The sequence below is a fragment of the Peromyscus eremicus genome, chromosome 19 (assembly GCF_949786415.1).
Source record: "Peromyscus eremicus chromosome 19, PerEre_H2_v1, whole genome shotgun sequence".
Classification (NCBI taxonomy): domain Eukaryota; kingdom Metazoa; phylum Chordata; class Mammalia; order Rodentia; family Cricetidae; genus Peromyscus; species Peromyscus eremicus.
This window is the reverse complement of record NC_081435.1, coordinates 68,484,246-68,510,537: the sequence shown is the minus strand read 5'-3', so window position 1 is coordinate 68,510,537 and position 26,292 is coordinate 68,484,246.

Genomic DNA, 26,292 nt, shown 5'->3' with positions numbered 1-26,292 from the left:
GGATGGTGAGGTGAGGTGGCCACACAGGGGGCCACTGTGTCAACAGATCTGTACACTGGGCAGTCAGAGCTTAGGAAGAGAAGCAATGAGTGTGTTTCCTGCACAGGAATAGGCAACTACTATGCCTCATTTCCCAGATCCACTTCCCTTCCCTCTGAGCTTCGTTAAGGCACAATGACAAAAAGCATATATGTGTGTGTGTGTGTATGTGTGTGTGTGTGTGTGTATATATACATATATATGATACAAGATTATGTAATATGATATGAGAAAACTAAAGGTTTATAGTGATCATGGACTGAAGTCTACAGATGTTTTCTTGCCCCACTGTGGCTTCTGTTCTTCCTGTTCACCAGTTAGAAGCAGGTCGTGGTGGTCGGCTCCACTTACATTTGTGAGCACAAAAATGATGTTTACACTGAGATTCATCTTGGAAAGATTAAATTATGTTAACACCTTTATCTGCTAAGGCTTGCCACTTTTTTAGCATGAAAATGTGGGAAATGTCCTCTCTTTCCAACCTTTAGTGTGTGACGAAGTGTGTTCTTTCGGTCTCCAGAACTTGCTCTTCCTGTCTAAAATGTACCTTTGACTGGCACCTCCTCAACACTACCTCAATTCCACAACCATGGTTCCCAGCAGTCCCTGTCTCTAAGTTGAATTTGTATTAAATAGTATCAACATTCAAAACAAACAAACACAAAATACACTCTTAGATGTAATAGTTCAGTAAAGTTTGTAGGATACAAGACCAACATACAAAGCAGCAGAGTCACTACACACTAACAATAAATGATCCAAAAAAGAAATCAAGAAGACATTTAATCTGCATCAAAAGCAAAACCAAATACTTAGGAATAAATGTAACCAAGGAAGTGAAAAGCAGACCCGTAGAATAAAAAAATGTAAAACACTGCTGAAAGAGATAAAAGATGTCATAAATAAATGAAAGTTATTCCATGTTCTTGGGCTAAAAGAATTAATACTGTTCAAATAGGTATATACCTTAAATAAATTACAGACTCAATGCAATACCCAACAGAATTCTAAAGGAATTTTTCTCAACACTTAAAATTTCTATGGAACCACAAAAAAATTTGAATTGCCAAGGCAATCTTGAAAAAGGGAAGGAGAAATTGATGATGCCACCTGGGCTCATTTCAAAATATACTCCAAAGTGACAGTAATCAAAAAAGTATGACACAGACATGCAGACATTTAAATAGACACATAGATTAATGGGACACAAAACAAAGCCACCAAATAAGTCTATGAACTTACAGTTTATCTTTGACTAAGATGCCACAAACATGCAGTGGAGAAAGGGGAGTCTTTTTTAGTGTCAAGAAAACTTGATATCCATGTACAGAATAGTGCACATTCATTCAAAATGAATTAATACTTAAACAGAAGACATTATTAGAGGATATTACAGGGGCACACTCCCTGATGCTGAACAAGTGATGGATTTTGTTTTCATTCACATCCAAAGCAACAACAGCAACAAAAACAGAAACAGCATCACATCAAACAGAAGTCTTCTGCACAGCAAAGGCATTAAGCAACAGGTATATACCCACAATGTGGAAGAGGATGTTTGCAAGCCAGACATCTGATACAGGGTTAGCATCTGAAGTGTCTAAGGTGTGCAAACCACTCAGTAGCAAGGAAGTAAATGATCCAGTTTCTAAGATGGCCGAGGACATGAAATGACAGCACCAGAAAGAAGGTATGTGAACGGCCAGTGAGTATATGAGAAAGTACTCAGGATCACACATTGTCAGGAAGGATGTAGATAAAAATCACAATGAGGCCTCACCGCACACCCATTCAGAACGGCCGTTATCCAAAGAGGAGTGACTAGAACCACTGACGGAGAGCGGGAAATGAGAGAATCTTTGTGTGCTGTTGATGGGAATGTAAATTAATACATCTATGTATTATGGATATACAGAGGTATGCCTCAGGTACCAGATGCTGCCCCACACCTGGATACACATCCAGATGAAAAGAAATCAGTAGGCACAGCAGACACCCGTGGTACCTGTTCAAGGTGGCACCACTCACAACAGCCAAGATAGGGGACCAAACTGCTTGTGATGGGTAGATGAGTCAACATTCAGAAAAGAAGGATGTTCTGCCAGATCCACGGGGCCCTGAACACATCAAGTATTATAGCTGCCCAGGAGAGTGAGCTCTGTGGTAATCGCCTTGATGTCCAGAAGACAGAAGTATTGCTAGGCTACCAAAGGACTGTGAACCGTGTGTGTGTGTGTGTGTGTGTGTGTGTGTGTGTGTGTGTGTGTGTGATCTAGAGCTGTGACTTCTGCACGAATCCCACAGCATTTCTAGGTGAGGACTTGGATCTGGTGTCTGTCCTCACTCCAGCTGGAGGATGTTCACAAGCCCAGACCAAGCACCAAGATGGAACTGGTTGGGATACTCCTTGGGTAGGATCTGACCTCCGAGCCAATGGTGCCCTTGGACATGGTGTTTGAACTCTTCTGAGAAATGGCCCAAGAAGAGAAGAGAGTGTATTCATCAAACCTGAGCCTGGATGTCCCAACTGCCCTTCCTGTCCTTAGTGGAGAATGAATCTAGTTACCGTGTGATTGCCTACAAGCTCAAATACCTGGAAACCAAAGCAGAGAGGGACTGAATAAAATGGAAGTTCTGGAGAATACAACTACAACACTAAATATGTCCTCTCAGTCTGGAGAACTGAACTGTCCCTGCAAAGCAGGTGCAGAAGCATACCTTGCTTCAACTGCATGCTGTTGGGGGTCCCTGACTCCAGGTTCTAACCACAGTTAAACATGCTGCTGTCCATCAAAGGCTATGAACCACACCCACACTTGGTTCGGCGTGTTTGTGGCTACGGGTGTAGTTTTTCCATCCATCCAGTCTTCCCATTTTTCTCCCACCATTAAATAAGCAGAAACCATGCATCGGTTTGCGTTTGGGCAAAGAAAATGGAGGAGCAGGAAATACAGCGAGCGCGGAGCGATTAGATGCTTCGTGTTTACCTTCTCCTCCGTGGAAGCCATGAGGAGTGCGTTGGGTGACGACGGGACCACAAAGTGGAGGTAGCCAAATGCGTCTCTCAGGCGTTGAGTCTTTTGAAAGCAGCACAGCATAATTGTCCTGAAAAACATTTTGGGGACTCCAGGCTGCTAATTAACTGCTAGTGCATCAATTAGTTATAATAGCCATAATAGCACACAAACAAGGGCACGGGGCTCTGCGCCGCTGCGCCGCTCTGTGAATTTGGTGAGCATTTTTTTCAAACCTTTCCTTTGAAGATTTAAGTTAATAATTTATTCCTAATGAATGGAGTCTTTCTGTTTCCCTGGTACAGAGAGTATTGAAATGGCTGGAAGATGCTATTAACACGATTTTGTTTCAAAGAAAACTTTCAACACAAAGAGCAACATTTTCATATCAATGTTTCTATTCTCCAATCCAGAGGCCATGGTGAACTGAGAGCCTGGGTGTGTAGCGAAGCTACAGGAAGTTGGTGTGTGGTTTCTTGGGTTTTATTTTGGTTTTTGTTTTTCCCTAATGATGATGATTTGACAGCATGTCATACAAATGTAGTCCTATTTTCTATAGCATCACTGAGCACATGTGGCATTGCATGATACATGAATAAAAATAGTTCCTAATGAAACAAAATTGTTTCTGGACTGTCCACCCATTCTTGCCCAATAGGAAGACATGGTTCATGGAAGGAAATCCATTTTTTTCTTAAAAATAAATTTCAAGTAGTAGAAACCTCCCAGTATGCATCTGTACCTGTCCAAACCTGAGCAGTTGCTCTTGTAAAAACAGAGCTGGGAGCCATGGTTTCTCCCTGTATTTCTCTTCCCACCAGTTAAATGAAGTGTTGTGTCTTCCTCTTGGGCTCCAAGTTGTCTTCCTCCTGCTTCCTTTGTACCTCTGTACCTATCCTGCTGTGGTGAGCGGCTACTCTGGGACTTCACAGGAACCTGCTCACTGACCCCATGGCAAATAACAGACAGTACCAACACTCTCCACGCCTCTTGAAAACAGGTGTCTTGCAGATGAGGAACCCTGTTGTAATGCAGCAAGCAGAGTGGTATCAAAGGTCTCAAAGAATTTGACTCGGTAGCTTTAGAAAACATTACCAGAATGTTTCAGTTCACAGAACAGTTTCTAAAGCTGGTCTCTGCATTTTTGTAAGCCATTGCCTGGCTGCAGGTCCCTCAAACTTTGAACAATGTGACAGGGTCTCGCAGACTTTGGAAAAAAGCATTTCTACTCCAGGTTCTAGGATGACAAGAACAGACACAGTTGGCCTGCGAAAGGCTTACAGGCATTAAATAGCCATAGAGGAAGACTCGCTAACCCTGTTCCCTATTTTGCTAACCTCTTTCACTCAAGATTCAATGAATAACCTCTAAGCCTCTTACTTGACCTGCACTTCCTGGGAGCAGTAAGATGCAGAGGAGGAAATCCAAAAGTGAGTAAGATCCAACCCTGCACCAAGATGCTTGGAACTCAGGGATATGGGAGAGAAACCAAGGAAACTGGAAGCAGAGCTGCTGAAGACGGGGTGGGCTGGCCAACATGAGGACCAGAAGAGATGGTGCCTTAGTCATGGCTATGAACATCAGGCATGGCAGCACAAGCTTATAATGCCGCACTGGGAAAGGCAAAGACTGTCAGGGTCCCAGGGTTTGCTAGCTGGCCAGCCTACCCTACTTGCTGATGCCAGGCCAGTGAGAGACATTGTCTAGACTAAATCAGGCGGACAGCACTTAAGGAAAGACAGCCAGTGTTATCCTCTGACCTCCACACACAGGTACATACACATGCATGTGCACCTGTGTATATATGTGCACCCCCAAATGACCATGCACACATAGATACATACACACACAAAGAGGGATGAGACAAAGACAGACAGACTGACTGACTGACTGACTGACTGACCAGTGGCTGTAAACCCTGCTCGGTAACAACGCAGGAAAGATCTCAAGACTGTGGAGGCGACAGGGCATCAGGACAGGCCAAGCCTGAGAGCAATGGTAATAGAGTCCAGCAACAGAAACAGGGATTCGGAGACAAACATCCATGGGCCAAGGCAAGCTCACACGGGACTGTCAAGTCCTCCTTGTGGCCCTACTGTGTTTGAATATCCCTAGGCAGCCCTGCACATCCCTAGGCTGAGCTGGCCATTGGGCAGATAATGCTTTTCTGCAAACTGACTTCCTGAGACTTTGAGTAGAATGAACTCAGGCTGCAGACCAAAAAAGCCTATGGTACAGGGACGTGGAGCCAGCAGTTCTCCATCACACCTACAGCCCACTCCAGAGCCTTAGAGGAGCAAAGACATTAGTCTCTATCCAGGACATCCTTTGCCTGACTAATCAAAGCAATCTAACCATGGAAAATAAAATTTAAAAAGAGAAAAAAATAAACCAGAAGGTCCTGGAAGCTGTGGCCTACCCAAGGTGTCCTTAACATCACTGGTGTCTTCGTTTACATGCAAATGGAGTCCCTGACCCACTGTGACCTTCCTCTGAAGGAATGCTCACCATGCAGCTTCATCACCAAGCCCCAGTGGAGAACTGGTGGGTTCTCCCTTTCATTCCCCATTTGGCTCTCCCCATGTCATCCATACACACTGAGTGGCTTCAAGTGGTCCAATACCCCCTGTCCTCAAGACAGGGTAGGTAGAGACCAACCACCATGGGGGGGGGGGGGGTGCGCAGCAAGAGCCAGCAGGGAAAGGCGGGGAGAAGGGATGGCCTTCCTCCTGCCTAGCTGGACTCTTCACCCCAGGATCCACACAAGTGTCATTTCCCTGTGAACTGAGAGGGAAGAAGGTGAACATGTAGATGGAGTGGCCTCTGCTGCCAGGGAGCACAGTGCTTGTGTGTTGAGCCTGGTCAGGGAGCTGGGGTCACCAGCAACTGGAGCCCATTGAGAAGCAGGCACTTCACTGAGCACAGCTAATTCTGCCTGTGTCGTCCGTCTCAGCCCACTAGACAGTAACTACACTCTCACATTTTCAGAAGAACAGGGAAAAAAACCTTTGAAATCAACATGTGGAGAATAAGCTGATGAGCTATGGGTCTATAAAAATCTGTAATCTAGGGACACAGGACCTATGATTCTGTCGTCTTGGGACTTGCAACCCTTGACTCTGCTACCTCCATACATCTTAAATGATCTTAACCCGAGACCCTCATTTCTTCATCTAAAGAGACGTGGGTCCATAAGTGTCAAAGTGTCATGTCATGGTCTGCAATGTAGCTCAGTGGCAGAGCCCTTGCCTCACAAGCGTGGGGTGTAGGGTGTATGACGTCTCCAGACTGTACAGTGGCCCCAATGGGTTGCAGACGTATAGACCCTGCCTCACCTTTCCCTCTTTCTAGGTTGCCTAATAAGATAGCAATCTGCTTCACCAGGAAAAAAAAAAAGCACAGATCACATGGGCCGGCCCTTCTCAGCAGCCAAGGACAGGGCCTCAACTGCACCAAGATACAGGAATGTCACCAGGCCTCTAGCTCTTGCACTTCCTGCGGCTCCCTGAAGAAATGGTCCCCCAAAGACACTGCCATTTGATATCCAGGAACTCAGAGACAACCTAAACTTTTTAATTAAGGTTCTTCCTCAGCCCCCATCTGGATCCAACAGCTGTTGTGAGGTGGTTAACTTTTGAAGATTGTTAATGTGTTTTTATCTGGTGTGAGGAGAGACTGTGGCTTCTGCCAGCCTCCTCCCCGAATACGGCTGTATCCCAGCTGATCCCTGCCTGCCCTGGAAGCCCGTGGGCTGTGGACAGCTCTGCCAGTGTCTGCCATGATCATATGGCCCAGAGAACTATTACCTGGAACCAGAATGTCCCCAGAGCAACCCCTCCAGGCTTAGCTGCCATTGGGACGTGCCTGCATGGCCGCTTCCAGACACCGTCAAGTCCAGAGCATTGATCCTATGTGTCATGTGAAAAGAAATTAAAGCCTTGCTCTCATTAGATGAAGCAGTTCTGGTGAGAGATCACAGGGAGAGGTCCCTTCCTTTTGTCCATGCTGAGTGGCCGCAGCAGGCAGCTTCTTGCACACAATTGATTTCAAGCCGAGTTTTGTCTGAAAGTCGCTTCTAGATTATGGCAAGAAAGCGTTCTGTAATCCTCCTGCCAATGCAGTTATGTTTAACAGACGGGCCGCTCCTATCACTGACTGATAACACTTAACTCAAAACATATTTCAGCTTGGGGAATGTCAATATTTTGCCTCCGACTGAAGGTGACCCCCGCTCCCTCCGCCTGTTTGTTAGTGTGCGCCGCGGCTTGCTGGCGACGGTGAGGGTGGCTGTGTGTGAGGCTCTTATGGATTTGCTATCTTAGCCTGAAGTGCTTGCCGCTGATTATGTGATTAAATCAATAATAATTTCTGCCTGGACCCTGTGCTGCCCGGCTCATCCCTGAGTCCACACCTTGGCACAGAGGAACACGCTCCCACACTGGACCCTCGAGTGTTTTGTTGTGGAGGAGAAGCCCGAGGCATGGCAGGTGGCTCTCCTGTCTCTCTAGAAAGCAAAATGTTAGAACAGCTCTGCAGGTAATTAAGCCAGTGGTTCTGGGCTGCAGACGAGGGGCCGGCAGGTGGAGGCTGCAGAAAGGCCAAGTCAATGCGGTTGTTTTCTCTCCTACAACCTGAGCCCCTCATAGCCAGATCCTTCATTTCATATTAAACAGATGTTCCTGTAAAGGAGGGAGGTGTGCTTCTAAACAGCTGTGACACTTACCCCTCTGGCCATTTGATCACTAGACGAAGAGCTTCCCAGAATCCTCCCTTCTCAGAAATCACAGCTGACTCGGCAGGGTGGACCATTGTTCCTAACACCCCTGGTCCCCAGAAAACATATTCATTCCTGGATGTTGTAGCTTGGGATATCCTCAGTGGCGTACTTAGTGGCTTTGTTAATAGCCAAGGACATCAGCAATGCCACTTGTCATCATTCTTGTACCCATCTGTAGCATGCTGGGCAGGACTTCTCTGTCTGGGCCATTCTCCTTCATCCTCCTGACACCAAGATATCAAGAGAAATACACCTTCTCCAAGCGTGAGGCCCTCAGCAAAGTAATCTGGGGCAATTCGATCTCCTGGTGGAAATCGCTGGGACACCAGCAGATCTTTTAAAGATTAGAACATCTGGTCAGCCACCTTCCCCATATGGGTACACAGCACTTTGTTAATAGGCGAGCCGGAAAAGTGACGGAGATGAAGGTAGAGACAGGACAGCGCTGAGTTAATGCTTCAACCCAGGAAAGGCGCACACTGCGTTGGACAACTGTGCTAATCAGTTCCTTTAAACAACAAATAGCTCCCAGTGATGTTAAATATTACTTAAAAAAAAAAAAAAAGTAAGGCAGCCCCAGGGAGTGTGTTCATCAGTCTGTTGGTAAAAGGCAAGCTTCCTGAGGTTCTTGCACTGAGAGCCAATTCAGTATTTATTACTTGCATGCAATTGTAAGTGCAATTACTATTTATCTATTGGGAATTGGACTTTTTTTTATAAAAGGGGAGATTATTTTGTTGGGAGAGCAGGCCAGAGAAGAAGAAATCGTTCTGTTTCCAGTGAAATTCCACTTGGATGGAACCCAGCGGCCCTTGCTGGGTGGGATGTCCTGGATGGAATGCAGGTATCAGCCCTCCAAGCAGCGCCCTGTGGTTGGCTGTGATGACCGCTGTGCCAAGGACCATGAAACTTCCCTGGTTCCCGCCAAAGGTTGGGCCCTCTCATGCCACACTACAGCACAGCTCCATAAACACAAAAGGCATTTCCAGCCTCCGGCTTGCTGTCTTGGCCAGGGACTGTTGTTGGTCCCAATGAGAACCCACAAAACACAGCCAGCTCTCACATACCTCCTGGAGTATGTGTGAAGGTGAGGTGCTCAGAGGCAGATTTCTCCCCAGGCCACCTCGGTGAAAAACATTGCCCTAGAAACCAGAGTTGAACTATGTGATGTTAATGCTCTGGCCCCTTGAGGCTGTCCACCTGATGGCCAGAAAGGAGCAGAATGGTCGGACTAGAGCTTCTTCCTCTGCTGAGGTGTAGAACCCAGAAGTCTTTTGTTCTGTGCATATCATTGTGCCCTCTTGCAACATGGGAGGCAGTAAGCTCTGGAGATGAACTGTGTAGGAGGGAAAGCCCAGATTTATTTACTGCTGTTTCCCAAAAGAAGCATCAGCAGGGCTAGGAAGATGGCTCAGTTAGTTCAGCGCCTGCCACACAAGCGTGAGGACCTGAGTTCAGATCCCCAGACCTGCAGTTGCTACCTGGGGAGAGTGGAGATGTCTCACTTAAAGATGCCACCTGAGATCACCAGGCATGTCCAATCCATGGCCCACAGACTTTGTGCACCCAAGGATAGTTCTGAATGTGGCCCAACACAAAATCATAAACATATGAGGTTTTAAACTAGATTGTACCATTCTGAGCATGAAAGTTGCTAGACATTCAAATAACGGTGCAGTATCAGAAGGGTGGACACTCCTAGGAGTCATGACATTGGCACCAAGTGCCTTCAGTAGGAAAGCACAGTGCTTCAGGGGAGGCCTTAGGACCCCAGATGCCTGTTTCTCTCCTTTTCCCTCCTCTCCATTCATATTGGAATTACCTTGTCAATAGTTTTTCAAGCAACACTTCATAGGACAGCAGAATCAATTCTAAGACTTCCTGGAGTCCCAGTTGGAACTCTCTAGAACTGAGTCCTGCATCAAACCCCCAAGAGCTTCCTGTGTAGCCTGGAGTCGAAATGTCCAGACCCCAGAATGGCCATCAGTAGACAGGGCCACTTTGTTCCCTTAAGAGGCCGCAGCTATCCTCAGTCTGGAGAACAGATGATGTCACTGGCCTTCCCCGTGCACCAGTGACTCTCTGTGACTCTAGAGTGCCTGCTGGACACATAGACACACACACACCTCATGGTGTTCTGAGCTGTAAGAGGTAACAAGACCATAGAGGCCCTGGCGGGCACTATGGCACCAACCTCAACTCAGAGCTCAGGTGGCCAAGCAGTTTCCTTCGTCTGAAATGGAAGCTGCCAAGCTCCCAACATGACCAGCTGCACTTACTCTCAGAGTCTAAATCCATGGTCCTCAACCTGTGGGTCATGACCCCCTTCAGGGTCACATATCAGATATCTTGCGTATCAGATATTGACATTACAGTTCATAACAGTGGAAAAATTACAGTTATGAAATAGCAACAAATAATTTTATGGTTGAGGGTCACCACAACATGAGGAACTGTATTAAAGGGTTGCAGTGTTAAGAAGGTTGAGAATCGGGGTTGGGAATTTAGCTCAGTGGTGGAGCGGTTGCCTAGCAAGCACAGGGTCCTGGGTTCGGTCCTCAGCTATGAAAAAGAAAAAAGAAGGTTGAGAATCATTGTTCTAAATACTGAAACTCATCTGTTTCATTTAATATTTAAAAGTATCATATAAAGTATCCCTTTTCTCCATTAGCGAACCATAAAAACTGATGTGTACCCAGTTACAAATACCACTTCCAATTGTGAGCAGAACCAAGTTGAAAACTATGTAGACAGAATAATAAGAAAGGGACTTGATACTTTATTCTTTATGAATAGTAAACACAACACTAAGATAAATTGACATCCTAGCCAATCAATCTACCAAAACAGGACAAGGTCTATGTGTCCTTTCACTCTTTTAATGTTTTATAAACTTTAAGTTTACTTTAACACATAAACATTATACAAACTAGTGGAGAGCCATGTGAAGTCCAATGCGTATGTGCACCATGTACTGTGAAGTCAAATTAAACATGTCTGTCTCCCCAAACAATTATTATATCGTTATAGTGAAAAACATTCAGGTCTTCTCCTCCGGTTTTCTGAGATACACACTCCTTGAAAACACTTAGTGTAGGGCCAGGAGCTCCGCTGGATCACTGTCTGGCTCCACGGCGCCATGTTTTCAATGTTGGAGGCGTACAGCTGCTGGGGTAATTTCTTTTAAAAGCCACACTGTACATCACTTGGCAATTTTGTCACTCCAGGTACAATGAAAAATATCCATGATTATATGTGATTTGGTTAAGTCCCCGTAAAACTCTTTCCAATTCAAAGCAGCTGGCTCCACAATGAGTAACGGCAGCCCCGAATTAGCCATCACACATTTTCCTTAGTGTTTAATTGAAACTGACGTGTTTTGAAACCATAGTGGGGGTTTCTCAAGGAAAGTGCGATGTGTTATTCAATCAACACAAACCAGACTTCAGTCAGCAAGGTGCTAAGCTCCTACCCTGGGACTGTACTGCTGGAAACATTGGGCCGGAGCACCACTTGCCCAGTGGATAAATATTTAAATTATATGTGTACATTCACTCTACAGAGCAATCAGAAGAAACCTAGGTTTTCCCTTCTCCTCTTTGGGTAAACACTGAGGACTAGAAAGCAAGGAACCTGCCGGTACCGTAAAGTAGTATAGGCTTGTCTTGTTGGGTCGGTTGGAGCCGGTTCCATTTTATGGAAACCTAGGACAGAGTGACACTCCATAAATTTTTCACAATGATCATAAAATTCCTTTTTATTATATTCTTCATCCCCACCCCTTTCTATGCTTCTAGATTTTTATCCATGACATGCGAGGCATATCTGGACTGGGAAACCACTAACACACACCTCCAGACTGACCCTGGCCCTATCATATGAACTGGGCAGAACAAGGCCCCCGCCTGTAATTCGAGGATGTTTGCCCTGTTGACTACCACAATGGCTGGATTGCAGTAGCAGTATCCCATGGGTCAACAGATTACCTGGCATGCAGTGCCACCTTCATGAAGGACCAGTGATGATTGCTCCGCAGAGAGAGCACCCTTCTGATACCGTTGTGACAACAGAAAAGAGTCAGGATCTAGAGAAGTGGACATCTCTCCCTAGAGCACATCAGGCCAATAGCATACAGGGGATGCCAGTGTTTGGGGACATTTCTGCAAGAATGAGCTTCCCCGATAAGCAGGTTAAGGTGTCTCACTGAGAAGTGCTCACTGTTGGCCTGGGATGACCAGTGACTCTGGCTTTGGCCAGACATGTACAGTGGTGTGCTTAGGAGGTGCTTCAGGGGTTAAGACCAAACCCCAAACTCCTGGGCTTTTCTCCCTCCTTCTGCATTCATGCCAAAAAAGATTCAGGCTCTCTCTATTTACAAGCCTGTAACCTTGTCTCCAAGAGAAGTGGGGCTTATCTTTCCATCTCCAGGGAGGAGGCTAATAGCACCCAGGAAATGGGTAGAGCCCCACTGCTGGTGACTGTGGACAAGAAGTCCATCTCGCCACTCTGGGCACGACTTCTGTCCACAGTGACACTCAACTCTGAAGTGAACTTGGTCCAGAGACTGAGTTACTGTGGCCAACAAAGAATGTACTCTTGTCGATGTGGGGAGATCTGACTCAACAAAGTTATACACTCAGTGGAAGTCTGGGGGTTGTTGTTGTTGTTTTGTTTGTTTGTTTGTTGAGATGGGGATTCATCCGGAGACACTGGTCCTAAACCTGCTATATAGCCATGGATGACCTCGGCCTTTTGCCTCCACTTCCTAAGTGCTGGGATTACAGGCATACACTACTATTCCTAGCTAGATTTGAAAGACATAAATAAACTAGAATATTTCTTCAATTCTTTTCAATTAACTACCATTAATCTTCATCTTCCAACTGATATCCATCATAAAATTAACCTAGGGTGGAGCAAAGAAGCCCACCCTATATCTTTGTGCAATACATATTTTAATGTAAGAATTATCTTCACTGTTTCTGGTTGGCAGAGACAGACAATCCAGAACTATGTGAGAAGTAGTTGTTTGTCCTGAGAATGTAAATTCCCCAGAGGAAAAACCGTAAATTCCAGAAAGCTTTGGGCCACCATTACTGGATAAAGTCTCGTTCTGAGTGTGGTCAGCTGCTGGGAGACATTAGGTAATGACATACTGTGCTTGCCAAGGCTACCGTAGGCATCTTGGGCCCTGATAGCCCTCCATTTTGGTTTCATTTTACCATGCTATAGCTCAAATTCAGGGCACTATAAGCAAGCAATGTACCACTGAGCCACATGGCCAGCTCAATATGACTTTTTCATACAAAGTAAAGAATCTGGGCTAAGGAGATGGCTCAACTGGTAGAGCAGTTGCTGTGCTAGCTGAGGAGCTGAGTTTGATCTCCAGAACTCAAGTAAAAAGCTGGGTATGGTGGCATGCATTCATAATACCAGGCTGCAGAGGCAGAGACAGGAGGCTCCTTGGGGCTTGCTGACTGCCAACCTAGCCCACCCCCACAACTTTCAGGCGGTGGGAAACCTTGACCAAAAAAAAAAAAATTATAAAAAAGGTGTGCCATGGCTGAGGAATAATACCCAAGTTATCCTCTGGCCTCCACACACATGTGCACAGAGGTGAACACGCCCACATGACTTGTGTACACAGAGAAAGAGAGAGAGACAGACAGGGAGGGAGGGAGGGAGGGAGGGAGGGAGGGAGGGAGAGAGGTGGGGAGGGGGGTGTGTTCATCTACTGGATCTGAAAGAATCCTTGAACACTTTTCCTTTACAGGAACATATTTTACTCTGAATGGACGAGCAAACAGAGCCACCACTGCCAACAAGCTGCAGAAACCACACACTCAGTTGTAGATTTGAGGAAGATGGACATAGAACTTGAAGGGAAGTTTCTAGAAGGAACCTGGAGAGCAAAGCTGTGTAAGGACTGGAGCTGTTACCTGGGCACATATTGGGGCCAACAGAAGCTGTTCATGTCACCCCATTCTTGTCCCGAGGGCTTTCTGGGAGGGAAACTTGTGAGACATGTTGAGATGACACTTCTGTAACCAGCACCACCAACAGCAGAAGGGCTTCTGTGGAAAAATCAGACCTGATGTCACCACTTGAATAAGTTTGCTGGTGACAGAATTATACTCAATTGATTCTATTCCTGTTTCCATCATCGCAGAATTGACCCACAGTCTGTCCCCAAGCAGTTTTTAAATTCTTAATAAAATATAATTACATCCTTTTCTCCCTCTTCCCTCCAACCCCTCCCATAATCCCCTCCATCTCAAATTCATGACCTCTTAATCTTTAATTATTAATGATAGATGATAGATAGATAGATAGGTAGATAGGTAGATAGATAGGTAGGTAGGTAGGTAGATAGATAGATAGATAGATAGATAGATAGATAGATAGATAGATAGATAGATGATAGATAGATAGATACACAAATAAATATACAAATACATCCTGCTGAGTCTGCTTAGTGTCGCTTGTGTGTCTATGTTTTTAGGGCTGACCAATTCACTTTGGATAGCCAATCCCCAAGCTTCTTTATGGTCCTCTCTGCCACACAAATGGAGGTGTCTCAGCCCAGCAGATACTCGTGGAGGAGCTGGAACACACAGGAATGCCCCAGTTGTTGGGAGAGTACCAGAAACCTTCTGTTGTCTTGGGAACAATCTCCATACACATATTTGTCCCACATAGCGCAAATGGGACTCATTCCCATGTTAGTCTTCCACATGGTGAGAACATGAGTCACTCATCTCTGGCTCATCAAGAATCAGGAGCCTAGTAAGAGCGTGATGTTGGCAGGCCTGATCTGAGCTCACCTGACCTCCCTCAGAGTTGTCTCCAAAGTTCTCTCTTCAGATGGGCAGAGATTCACCCACGGCCTCCTTCAGGTAGATGATAGGTGTTGGAAAATGTCCACACTTCCCCAAACCTCTCGTGTGTCCTCCTCCACATCAGAAGACGGGCACTGGTCCAGCTCAGCAGGTTTGCAGGCTGTACAATTGGTCTGAGTGCTCAAGAGGCTGCGAGCCAGGCTGTGGGCACCCTGGAGACCAGGTGAACTGAGCCAAGGCCAGCCAGTATCAGGTTGCCTTGGCTAGGTTGCATCTTCCTAAATGACAGTCAGTGGGGGGCAGAGCCTGTGCCTCCCCACCTCCAACCCTGCAGCCGCCCTGAGCCCCAAGATGTTCCCGTAGCCAGACTGCTTTTTTTCTGTTCCTGGACCTTTGGGAACTTCGCTGTCTCATTAAAAAACTAGGTTCTCCAGGTGAGGGAGGTAGGGGTTTGTTACCAGCCTTGTGAAAGATCCCGCCCACGCCCAGTCCTGACACACTTAGAGGAGAAGGTCTCCAGCTCCTTTCCCATGGGCCTTCAGGACTCAGAAATCCCTCAACTAAGAGAAATGCCAAATCATCTGTCTACTGCCAACTCCAGCTCAAAGAACTGTAAAAATTCTGACAATCTATTAAAATTATTTTAATTTAAAAATAGGAACTTGTAAAGAAAATTGATTGAGAGCTGGAGAGATAGGTCAGTTGGTGAAGTGTTTGCCATGCAGAAAAGTCAGACATGGTGGTATGTACGTTAATCACAGTACTAGGGAAACAGAGGCCCGTGTATTGATCCCTACAGCTCACTGCCAAGCCAGACCAGTGTGAACTTGGTGGGCTGGCTTTGACAGACCCTGCTATCAAAAGTGGGCCCCAGTGACAGATCAGAAGTGCGTAGCCAATGGCTCAGTTAGAGGCTGCAGGCCTCCCAGCATCTCCCACCCTGAAATCTGAGAAGTGGCCAGAAGGAGTCCCAAGAACTTTACCATAGTCCTCTTCCAAACCTGGGAACTTATGAGGAGCATCCTTCCATGTCCACACATATGCACATCCATGCATATACATCACATGCTCTGCACATACATCACATGCTCTGCACACACACACACACACACACACACACACACACACACACCTGTACGTAAACACATTCTGTGCACCACACATACACATCACATTCACACTCTCACACACCCACACTCTATAAAAGAATACAGGTACAAATTTCTTTGATTGTACATATCTGCCCACATTCACACTGGTGCACACCCATACATCACTACTCAGAGGAACCCTCCATGGAGACTAGCAGAATCTCCCCACCTACCCAGTTCCCCTCCACCCTGCTGTGTCAACCATCGTGGCTGCAGATAATTACCTTGTCATTGCTGTGTCCTCTGATCACACTATACTCCAGCACCTCTCAAGCAATCCCAACTGTGGGATGCACTAACAACATGTGAAACAGATGAGGCAGGAATGGAGAAAATACAGATAAGAAGAGGGAAAGCGCCCAGAATGCTCTTCATGCGTGCATATTGTTTCCACTCATGGTATCTTCATTTCCAAAGATAGCCTTCCTGGGCTTTCTAAAACTTCTGGTTAGAGTTGCTTCTGCATAGGTGAGGTACCAAATAGGAAGACTAAGGTGATAGGAACATCAAATTCACAGTGTGCCCCAAACTGCACATGCCAATCATCTTGATAGGTTCATCCTCTCACCTCTCACTGTATTTTATGATTTGGGAAAAGAAAAGGCTCAAAATTAACACAGTTGTCTTCTCAGGATGCAATCCCCCAAAAGATGAAATATGGTAATAGAACATAAATTTGATTTTTTTTATTTCTAATGAGAAAAAAACAAAGCTATACAAGAAAAATACTGAGTAGGTCATATAACAGGGCTGTGTAGGAATCGTTTCCCAACAAAGGCAATATTTAATTTGTAATTTGGTGATAAAATGCAGATGATAATGTGCAGTGAGTGTTGAGAATAGATCCATAACATCATTTAGTTTGCCCAAAGTAAAATTAATAGCAAAATGAAATACATAAGGTCTTTGAAAAGAACTCATCCTGAAAAGCATGCTTTGTTTTTGAAGTTATAATTTTCCTCTTAGGAAATCAAATCGTTCATAAAAATCCCAGCTCTGTAAGAGGAAACCCTTACCCTCTGCTCTACAAATGCTCTGTGCATTTTATCTGTGCTGCAGTATGCTAGAATAGATGGATGTCACCGTTATTGCCACAGGCATTGGACTGCAACCCGGAGCATATCCTCAATTATGGGTTATCCCCAAGCAACACAACAGGAAATGGACCCAGACACTTTACCACTGTCTTCAGCATCCCACCACAGCCTGAATTTCATTGTTCTTTACATATGTGTGTGTGATTTATCATATATGCATGATATGTTAAAAATTATCTAGAAGGCTAGGAGCACCTATGTACAGATGTATACTTAGCACTTGTATTCGGTAATTTGGTGATAAGCCCAAAACTCTCAGCTATCTGCATACAAGTAAAGACCAGGGCATTTTACTGTTTGTCACTAAACCTTATCCAAAAGCTTCCTTCATAGAAAGGCTTGACATTCCCACCAGAACAGAACTGAAAGAGGTGATAGCTGGGGGTTGGGGCAAACTGGATACCTAACATATTTCCTAGTTCTTCATAACTTTTTTTCTACTAAAGAAGAAAGGAGATATAAATTTTTACCACACTTCTCACTCAGTGACTGAGAAGAAAATGCCTGTGAGGTGGTGTGGGAGATACTGTAGCTTTGATGTAGCCTCATGTCCCCAGATCTCCTCACCTCCATCTACAATCTCCAAGAGCACCACTGACTATGGGTACTAACAAGTATGTAATGAGGTGCCCAGCCTCACTGGCTGCTGCTCACGTTGGAGATATGTGAATTGCTCGACTCAGTGAAGTGCAAGCTAAGCCTTGACGGACTTAACTGAAGTTTTTCTTCCCATTGACAGTCAAACTTGGCTTAACCTGCATTATGAAACCTTATAGAAGCTTCTAGAAGGTTAGCAGTGCCCTCTTTTTGACTCCCAGAAACATTGATCTAAGTCTAGAGACTCATATTGCCCAATGAAAGACTGCCACCATTCTCCATTGGAGGGAGCCTGAAGTGCATGGTCAGGGTCCTAACCTGTCCAGAATGCAAAAGTATCCCATGTAGAATTCTATGGAGATGGAGAATCGGTACTGGGGAGGGCAGGTAATCTACAATCACTGTAAATAACCTATAGGTCACTCACAGAGCTCAACTCCTTGGCACAACCATGTTATGCTCATCCCCAGTTCTTTGTCCACACAAGATTATTCCCAACTGTAAGGCAGGTAGAAGGGGAAAGGCCCAATGTCCCCCCAGAGAAGTGTGGCAATCCATTGCTAGGAATCCCAGCCTTAAGATGGTGGTCCCTTAAAACCAAGTTGATTCTTCCGAATGACACAATCCCCTCTGAAGAATGTGGTCTCTGCACACAAACCCCTCAGCTCTAAGAACCAAACATCTGTCTAGTCCCTTCCCCTTCTACCCTCTGGAACTCAGCAGAAAGATCTAGACAGAAACACCACTCCATGAAAACAGTGAGGATCTTTCCTCATATATGGGGCAACAGAACCAAGAACACACTCCTCTCTATGGTTCATATGGTAGAGACAAGGAGGTACAGGCTTGGCTGATGGAGCCCTGGTGCAAGGTAGAGTAAACAGTGGCCAGGACTGACATTGGCATTGGTGACCATTGCTACTACACGACTTTTCTCTAAACCAGTTTGCAGCATAACAAAGAAAAAACTGCCAATGATTAGCTTTGTCTCTTTTCATCAGCTATGAGGAGATAACACACACCCTTGTCCTAGAGAACTGGTGTGAGATGTCTGTCCTGAGACAGGAAAAGCACATGGCTCCTAGGGTGTGAGACCAGGGCTATGGCAACATAACAGAAGAGACAAGCGGGGTGGGGAATGGAGGAAATCATGCACACAAGCACAAGGAGATCTGGGATCTGGAGCATGCCACAGAACAGCCTGTGGACAAGTGAGCAGGCGAAGGGGGTAGGTAGCCCCAGCAGCAGAGTCAGAGAGACAGCCTTGCGAAATCATCCACGAGGAAAGGGGGGGGGGTGAATTAGCAAGGTGAGGAGTGACCACAGTATAAGGAAGAGGGGACAGTAGAAGGCAGGAGACAAGGTGTCAGGACCCCACCACAGCCTCCAGAGACGGGTGTCCTTGTGCACAAACTCCTTGCAATGCCTTCATGGGATTGGAAGAAGCAAGGCCAGGAAACATAGCCCGTGCCAAGGAAGCACAAGCCTTGGCATTGTTGACAACTTCCACCACACCCACAGACACTGAACATCTTAGTGTGTCCCAATATCTGATAGTCCCCATCATCCCAGGCACAGCTCATCTTAGGTTCTGTCATTAACTCCGGATCTGCAGGCTTAAGAAAGCACCTTGGAGATCCCATCCACTGAGGCCACTTGGAAACCCAAGAAACGTCAATAAGAGGGTTGACAAATGTCACTGTTCACAGATAGGACACTCTGGGCTTCTATTGCATTGATTTGTAGTGGGTCCAGTATCACCTGAGAGCCTGCAGACCTCTGTCTGGTGCAACCTTGGGAACCCTGAAGACCCAAGAGTGACAACCTCACTGAAGAGCAAACCTCACAAACAGCAAGCAAATTGGCGGAATGCTCTCAGGCGTGGGGGTGCGCTTTCTAAATAAACAGATCTTCATAAAAACACCGCCAGCTCAGCACCGTACACTGTACCTGCAAGCTTCCCAGGGCACCCCATCTTCTAGCAAGTGCCAACAGAACAAAACACCTCCCATACTGATCTAAGAGCCACATGGGAAGGACGGGAAGTAAGCCTTGCCTTCAGGAACGAAGTCCGCCAAGCCAGGATCGGGCAGACCCGCGGTGAAGCCATGGGTAAAAGGTTTGGGACTAAGAGAAAACGCTTATGAAGTGGAGTGAGCATTGTATTGGCTCCAGTTTAGCTGCACAGTTGTACAAGTGAGCAGCTTGGCTTATCCAACAAGTCAGTACCCATGGCTGCCCTGAAAATGAGCCACCCAGCTGCTAATTTGGAAACATGATTGCGTTTATCCACTATTTCTAGATATTGTTGCGCAATGAATGAAGGAAATGTGGCACTTAAAACTAAAGGCTGAGCAAGAATTTCATTCCAGCCTTCTCACCAGTAGCTACTAACGTGTGTGTGTGTGTGTGTGTGTGTGTGTGTGTTCGTGTGTGTGCATGCATGCAGGTGCATGTGGGTGGGTATGTGGGGATAATAGCCAGAGGCAAGCCTCAACTGTCTTCGCTTTAAACACCTCCACCTTGCATTTTTTGAGACAAGGTCTCTCTCTTGCCTGGAAGTTGTGCAGGAGGCTAGGCTGGCTGGCCCAAAGCCAAGAGGCGGCCTGCCTCCAGCCCCAGCCTCTGAGCAGAAGGGAGAGTCGGAGGAGACTCTGCAGCAGACATTCACAGCCCGGCGTGTGTCCCAAGATTGGGCCTGTGCACATCTTACGTGACTTCTACCTAACATTACGTGGGGGCAACACGTAGCTGGTGACAACTGACTGTTTACTGCACGGTGGGAATGGTCTTTTTAACAGAGCTATCCAAATGTCCCACTGTGGCTCCAGGGTCTGGTCACTAAAGACAGCCTTACTGTCCTTGGTACTTGACTAGCTTCATAACAATGAATTCTGATTGGCTAAATTTTGTTGCAAATTGTTTTCGGTCAAATTAATGGAGAATGAAAGTACAAAACTTTATCTTCTTCTTCTAATGTGATATTTTATGTAGAGAATTATGTTATAATAAAAATTCTCTGTGCTCTATAAAACAAGTGATTTAAAGCTGAGAAAGGAATGTCTCGGTGTCTTGGCTAACGCCAGCTGCTAAAGGACAGTAAAACATTTATATGCACAAGAGCACACATCCAAGTCAACCTTGTGGAAATGTTCTTTAGCACCCGTGCATCACGTGTCTAGACAGCTGCAAAGCGGGACACGGTGCCACCAGGGGGCCTTTGCCTCAACCATCCTCTGCTCCTCTCCTCTCTGCACCGTTATCCATCGACAATTGGTTATTTTCTCCTGTATTTTTATTTTTACCTCTCTCTCTCTCTCTCTCTCTCTCTCTCTCTCTCTCTCTCTCTCTCTCTCTCTCTCTCTCTTTCTCTGTGTGTGTGTGTGGGGGTGGGTGGGTGGTACTGGGAATGGAGCCCAGGCCTCAGGCACACTAGGTAATTGCTCTGCCACTGATCTACATCCCTAGACTTCTTTCTGTACTTGCTTTGGAGACAAGGTCTCCCTAACCTAAGTGGCTCGTTCTGGCCTTAAACTTGCTCTGTAGTCCAGGCCAGCACTGAGCTTCTCATCCTTCTGCCTCAGCCTCCTGAGTAGTTGTGATTACAGGCCTGCATCGACTGACTTTATTACCTGTATTTTTATTTTATCTATGAGTATGTGTGTATATGGGCAGGCACATGTATGATGTGTGTGTGAGAGTGTGGTGTCTATGTTCCATGTTCCATGTCAGGTTAGAACTTGCACGAGTGCAAGAGTCAGTTCTCTCCTTCCACTGTGAGCTCTAGGCATGAGACTCGGGTCATCAGACTTGAGCTGCAAGCCCTTTTACCTACTGAGCCATCCTGCTGGCCCTTTATCTCTATGTAAATGTATGTTACAGCTCACAACTGCCTGAAGTTTCAGTTACAGGAGATCCGACACCCCCTTCTGGCCTCTGTGAGCACTGCACACACACAGTGCACAGACATTTATACAGGTGAAATACCCACACACATAAAATAAAAGGATTCAGTCTTTTTCAAAAATAAAGTATAATTTTTTTATACTTTAAGTATAAATTTTTATACTTTTAAGTATAAATTTATGCTGTGAGTGATCATTTCAGAGAGTTCAGAATGCTACCTAATTCTGAACACCAAGATGGTGGGTTTTTTATTTTATTCATTATTATTGGGAGTGAATCAGGGGACAACTTTCCGGATTTGTTTCTCTCCTTCCACCATGGGTTCTAGAGATCCAAGTTATCGTGCTTGTGCAGAAAGCAGTTTTACCCTGAGCCATCTCGACACCCTCAGAGCTTTAAGGAGGCAACAGTTCTGACACAGTTCTCCTAAAGAGGCCCTCATCTCCTCATTGCTGTGGACACGCGTGTGAGCACATGGCTAAATGATGTAGACGACAAAAGAAAAGAATAGAGAGTAGATGGAGAGTGTGTCATAAAGGCACACCAGTGCAAAGGTCTGACTCCAGTGACTTCTCAGCCCAGCCTCACATGGACCTCTTTACTCCACATTAGGACTGATCGAAAGGATTGAAACTCCCAGAGTGGAATTAAATAAATTAAAACAGTGGGAAGAAGGGAAATAAATTTCTTTTAGAAAAATTCCCGCTAACGAAAATGGGAGGAATGAGAAAAATGTCAAATAAAGAGTACTCTGTGATTGTTGAAGCCACCCAGCACACAGCAGTGACTGCTGAGGACACCTTGCTTCCATGAGATGCTAAATAATACTGGGCATGCAAGTGTGGGTGGGAACAGTCTGTTTCAAAGCTGAAGCCCCAAGACATGTCAATCACAGAGGAAAAATAACCATGGAGAGACCTGGCCAGGAGACTGGGTTAAGTCACCAGCCATGAGACGCTCCTTTTATCATATTCCTTTTGTGGAATCACAGTAAAAACTCTTCTGGATTCTTTGGTGTTCTTTCCAAAAACAAACAACTCAATCTAATTAGAGAAACACCAAGAAGAAGCAAATCAGGGGCCTTTCACAGGGTAACTGGCCAGCGCCCTTCAACAATGTCAAGGTCATGAAATACTGAGGAGCTGCCAGAAGCCAGGAGACTAAAGAGATGTGACATGCAGGCATTACGGGAGACCTGCTGTTTCTGTGGGATCCTGAGATAGGAAAGGGCACTTATTGGAAAAACTGTGAGAAAGCAATGAAGTCTCCCACCTATCGATAATGTTGTGCCAATGTTAATTTCCGTTTTGCGATTGTTCCATGGTCATGCAAGGTGCTAACATTAGGACAAGCAGAAGATTTCTCTGCAACATTTTTATGACCTTTCTAGGAATCTAAGATCATTTCAAAGATTTTAAAACAGTCTCTGAAGCACATGCTAACGTTCTGTTGATTCCCTTGTGGCATCTTTCATACAAGCCCAGGAAACACCATCACTGTGCCCTACCCTGGAGGGAGAACAGCTTCATAGAATAACTGCAGAAGGGGAGAGAGGCATGAGTGACATCTAATAGGACAGCCATGAAAACTCCTGCTGGAGCTTCTGGTCTTCACATCGACAGCAGAGTGGAGTCACTGTCAGAAATACTGGCCACATCACCTGTAGGACATAGTCATACTCACCAGAGAACAAATGAATCATGGTACAAAGTGACTGAAACACGGTGTCTCCAGAAGAGAAGCGGGAATGTGTTTACAGAGCTTTCTGACCTCCTCACATCACCACGAGACTAGGTCCTATCCCATCATGTCAAGTTACACGGAACAGTTGTCCAACCAGAGGTCCTGTCATTTAGAAGACGTCCCTGTGACATCACTGTTGCTGAGCTGCACAAGTATGGGGGGTGAGGGATGACTCCCTATTGCATTCAGAATGGTTGAGCATTGTCCCCTCAGAACTGGGTCACAGGCAAAAACAATTACCCCAAATAAACTTTACAAAACCCATACCGTCCTGAGGGAGTGGAATCGAAGGCAGACAGGTATCACTGCAGCTTTTGTGGGTAGATGTCTCATCACCAGGGCCCTTGAAGGCAGGTGGATGCTCACAGGATTTCTCTCAGCTCCTAGAGCTCTGTACACATGGTACTTGAAGCTTTGCTCACACACACCTCCCATGGAATTGATCTCAGGCCTAGAGAGCTGACCCATCTCGTTGTCCTAGGGGTGATGGGCCACAGGGCCAGCTTTCTCTGTAGTTGCTTCCAGAAGGGTTAGTGTGACTTGCATCCTATCAGCAATGGGAAGAGAGCCAGGTCTCTGACTCTATGTGCGAGAAGCCACTTCCCAATGACTGAGAGTCCATCACAAGACATGTTCCAAAACTCACACCTGTGATACTCCCAGTACTCCCAGAGCATGGGACCCTGACATCTCATCTGGGCTCCAGCGCAGGAGATGGGGAGTCTCCCGTGCAAACTAAGACAAAAAAGAGAAATTATACTTTTTAATACTTTTACATTTTATGGCATTTATTGGGGGGGGTACTCTGTAGCCCCTCCTGGCCTGGAACTTGTGTGGATCCTCCTACCTCAGTGCTGACCAAGTGCTAAAATGACAGGTATGAGCCCCTGATAGAATCTTTGAGTACATTTTTTTTTAATGTTTCACTTTCCATTTTTGAAAAAATTATACAATCTATTTCATTCATGTTTTTCCCTCACCCAGCCCCACCTAGATCCTCCCTATCCATCCAACTTCATGTTCACACTCCCTTCCCTCAAAAAGAAATGAAAATCAAAATAATCAAAAACCCAATAAGGCCAAAAAATAAAAACATTAGAAGCTCACAGTGGGGAAAATAAACAAAGAATCATGGAGTCCCTTTCGAGCTGGCCAACTCCTCCTCAGCATGGGGCCTGCCCGAGGGTGTAGCTGATAACTCCGTGTCACCCCCCTTTCCCAGCAGGCACCAACGACAAACAGCTTCTTGGTTAAAGGTGGGAATTAGTGTCCACTACCCCTTGTCAGTATTGAGGTTTGTCTGGTTTTAACCTGTGCAGGTGCTGTACATCTCTATGAGGTCATATTGTGACAGTCCTGGTGTGTCTGCCTTGGAGTCATCCACCACCTCTGGCTCTTAAAGTCACTCTACCTCCGCTTTCACATACATCCCTGGGGCTTGTAGCCAGGGTTGGGGGGGGGACTGGAATGAAGACATCCCATTTGAGATTGAGTTCTCCGAAGTCACTCCCTGCACATTGCCCACTTGTGGGTCTCCGTTAATCCTCATCTACTGCAAGAAGACGCTTCTCTGATGAAGGTTGCCAGGAGCTCTGGTCTGAGTACCAGCCTGGTGTGGCCACGGGGGGTCCCTGGTAGAGTGGTTCTGTGGATCAGTGGGAGTCACAAAAATGGAGATGGGCTCAGAGGACAGGCTGAGAGGGACAGTGGGCTCTCAAGTACTTTCAGTCCACATTTCCTTAAGGGCTAAGGATGTCGAATATTTTTCAAGGTTTCTTTGGGGGGGAGGGAGGGGTTGTTTTCTTCTTTTGAGAAGTTTCGATTCAGTTCACAGGGCACCTGTGGGGGTCAGAAGACAATTGCAGGACTTGGCTCTCTTTTCCCACCTTATGGGTCCCAGGGATGGAACCAGGTCACTGGGGTGTGTGGCAAGCACCATTGCCTGCAGAGCTCTATCTCTGGTCCAGGAAATGATGTTTTTAAAGTGAAATGCCTCCTAGTTAAGAAGATGGAAAAAAATCACTTCTACAGAGGCCTTGTCCCGGGAAGTTTATTGAAGATTATAAAAGACGACATTCCTCTTCAGGCACCTAACATCACATTATGCCAAAACAGCAAGTCCTGAAATATTTATATGAATAGAATGTGAAGTATAATTAATGATGGCCATCTCTGTCACAGGTATCTTTGTATTGTTGCTGAACTGGAAGCTTCCCTCAATATTTTACAGACCTTCAAGTCCTGCCTAGGATACATGAGGCCCCTGGGTTCTTTTATGAACACTGTCTGTCATTTATTATGTGATATATGTGCAAAGGAAAATTACATGGGATATTTAAAAAAAGAAAAAAAGCTTTCCTATTGTACCCTGGGATTAGATTTTCACAGTGAGCTGGTTATGTGAACACACACTACATTTGCTGAAGATATTCGGAAAACCATTTTCATCTGTTGAAAAGATTTTCATGATCATAAATAGGCAATGCCTGGAAACTGAGGGGTGTTGGTGCTGAGTTCCACGCCGCGTCACCATGCTCTTCTTGCCACCCCCTTGTTGTTTCTTCAACACTGAGGCAGAGCTTTGGCCTTTTACAGCCCAAAGCAGAGCCTGGTTGGCACACCCCCCAAGAACAGACAGCCCATAGTCGGTGTACACCAAGAACAGACAGCCCATAGTCAGCACACACCAAGAATAGACAGCCCATAGCCAGTGTACACCAAGAACAGACAGCCCATAGTCAGTGTACAACAAGGACAGACAGCCCATAGTCAGTGTACACCAGGAACAGACAGCCCATAGTCAGTGTATACCAAGGACAACCCATAGTCAGTGTACACCAAGAACAGACAGCCCATAGTCAGTGTACACCAAGAACAGACAGCCCATAGTCAGTGTACAACAAGGACAGACAGCCCATTGATGGAGGAACGTCTTTCTATATGCTGAGAATATGTGTTGCTCTGATTGGTTAATAAATAAAGCCATTTGGACTATGGCAAGGCAGCCTAGAGGCAGGCAGGAAATTCAAAAAGAGAGACAGGAAGAAGGCAGGGAGAGAGGCCAGTGAGCTTCCGGATGGCACAGGTCATTCATGGATATACATCTCAGCCTAGGACTCCTTTCTCTCC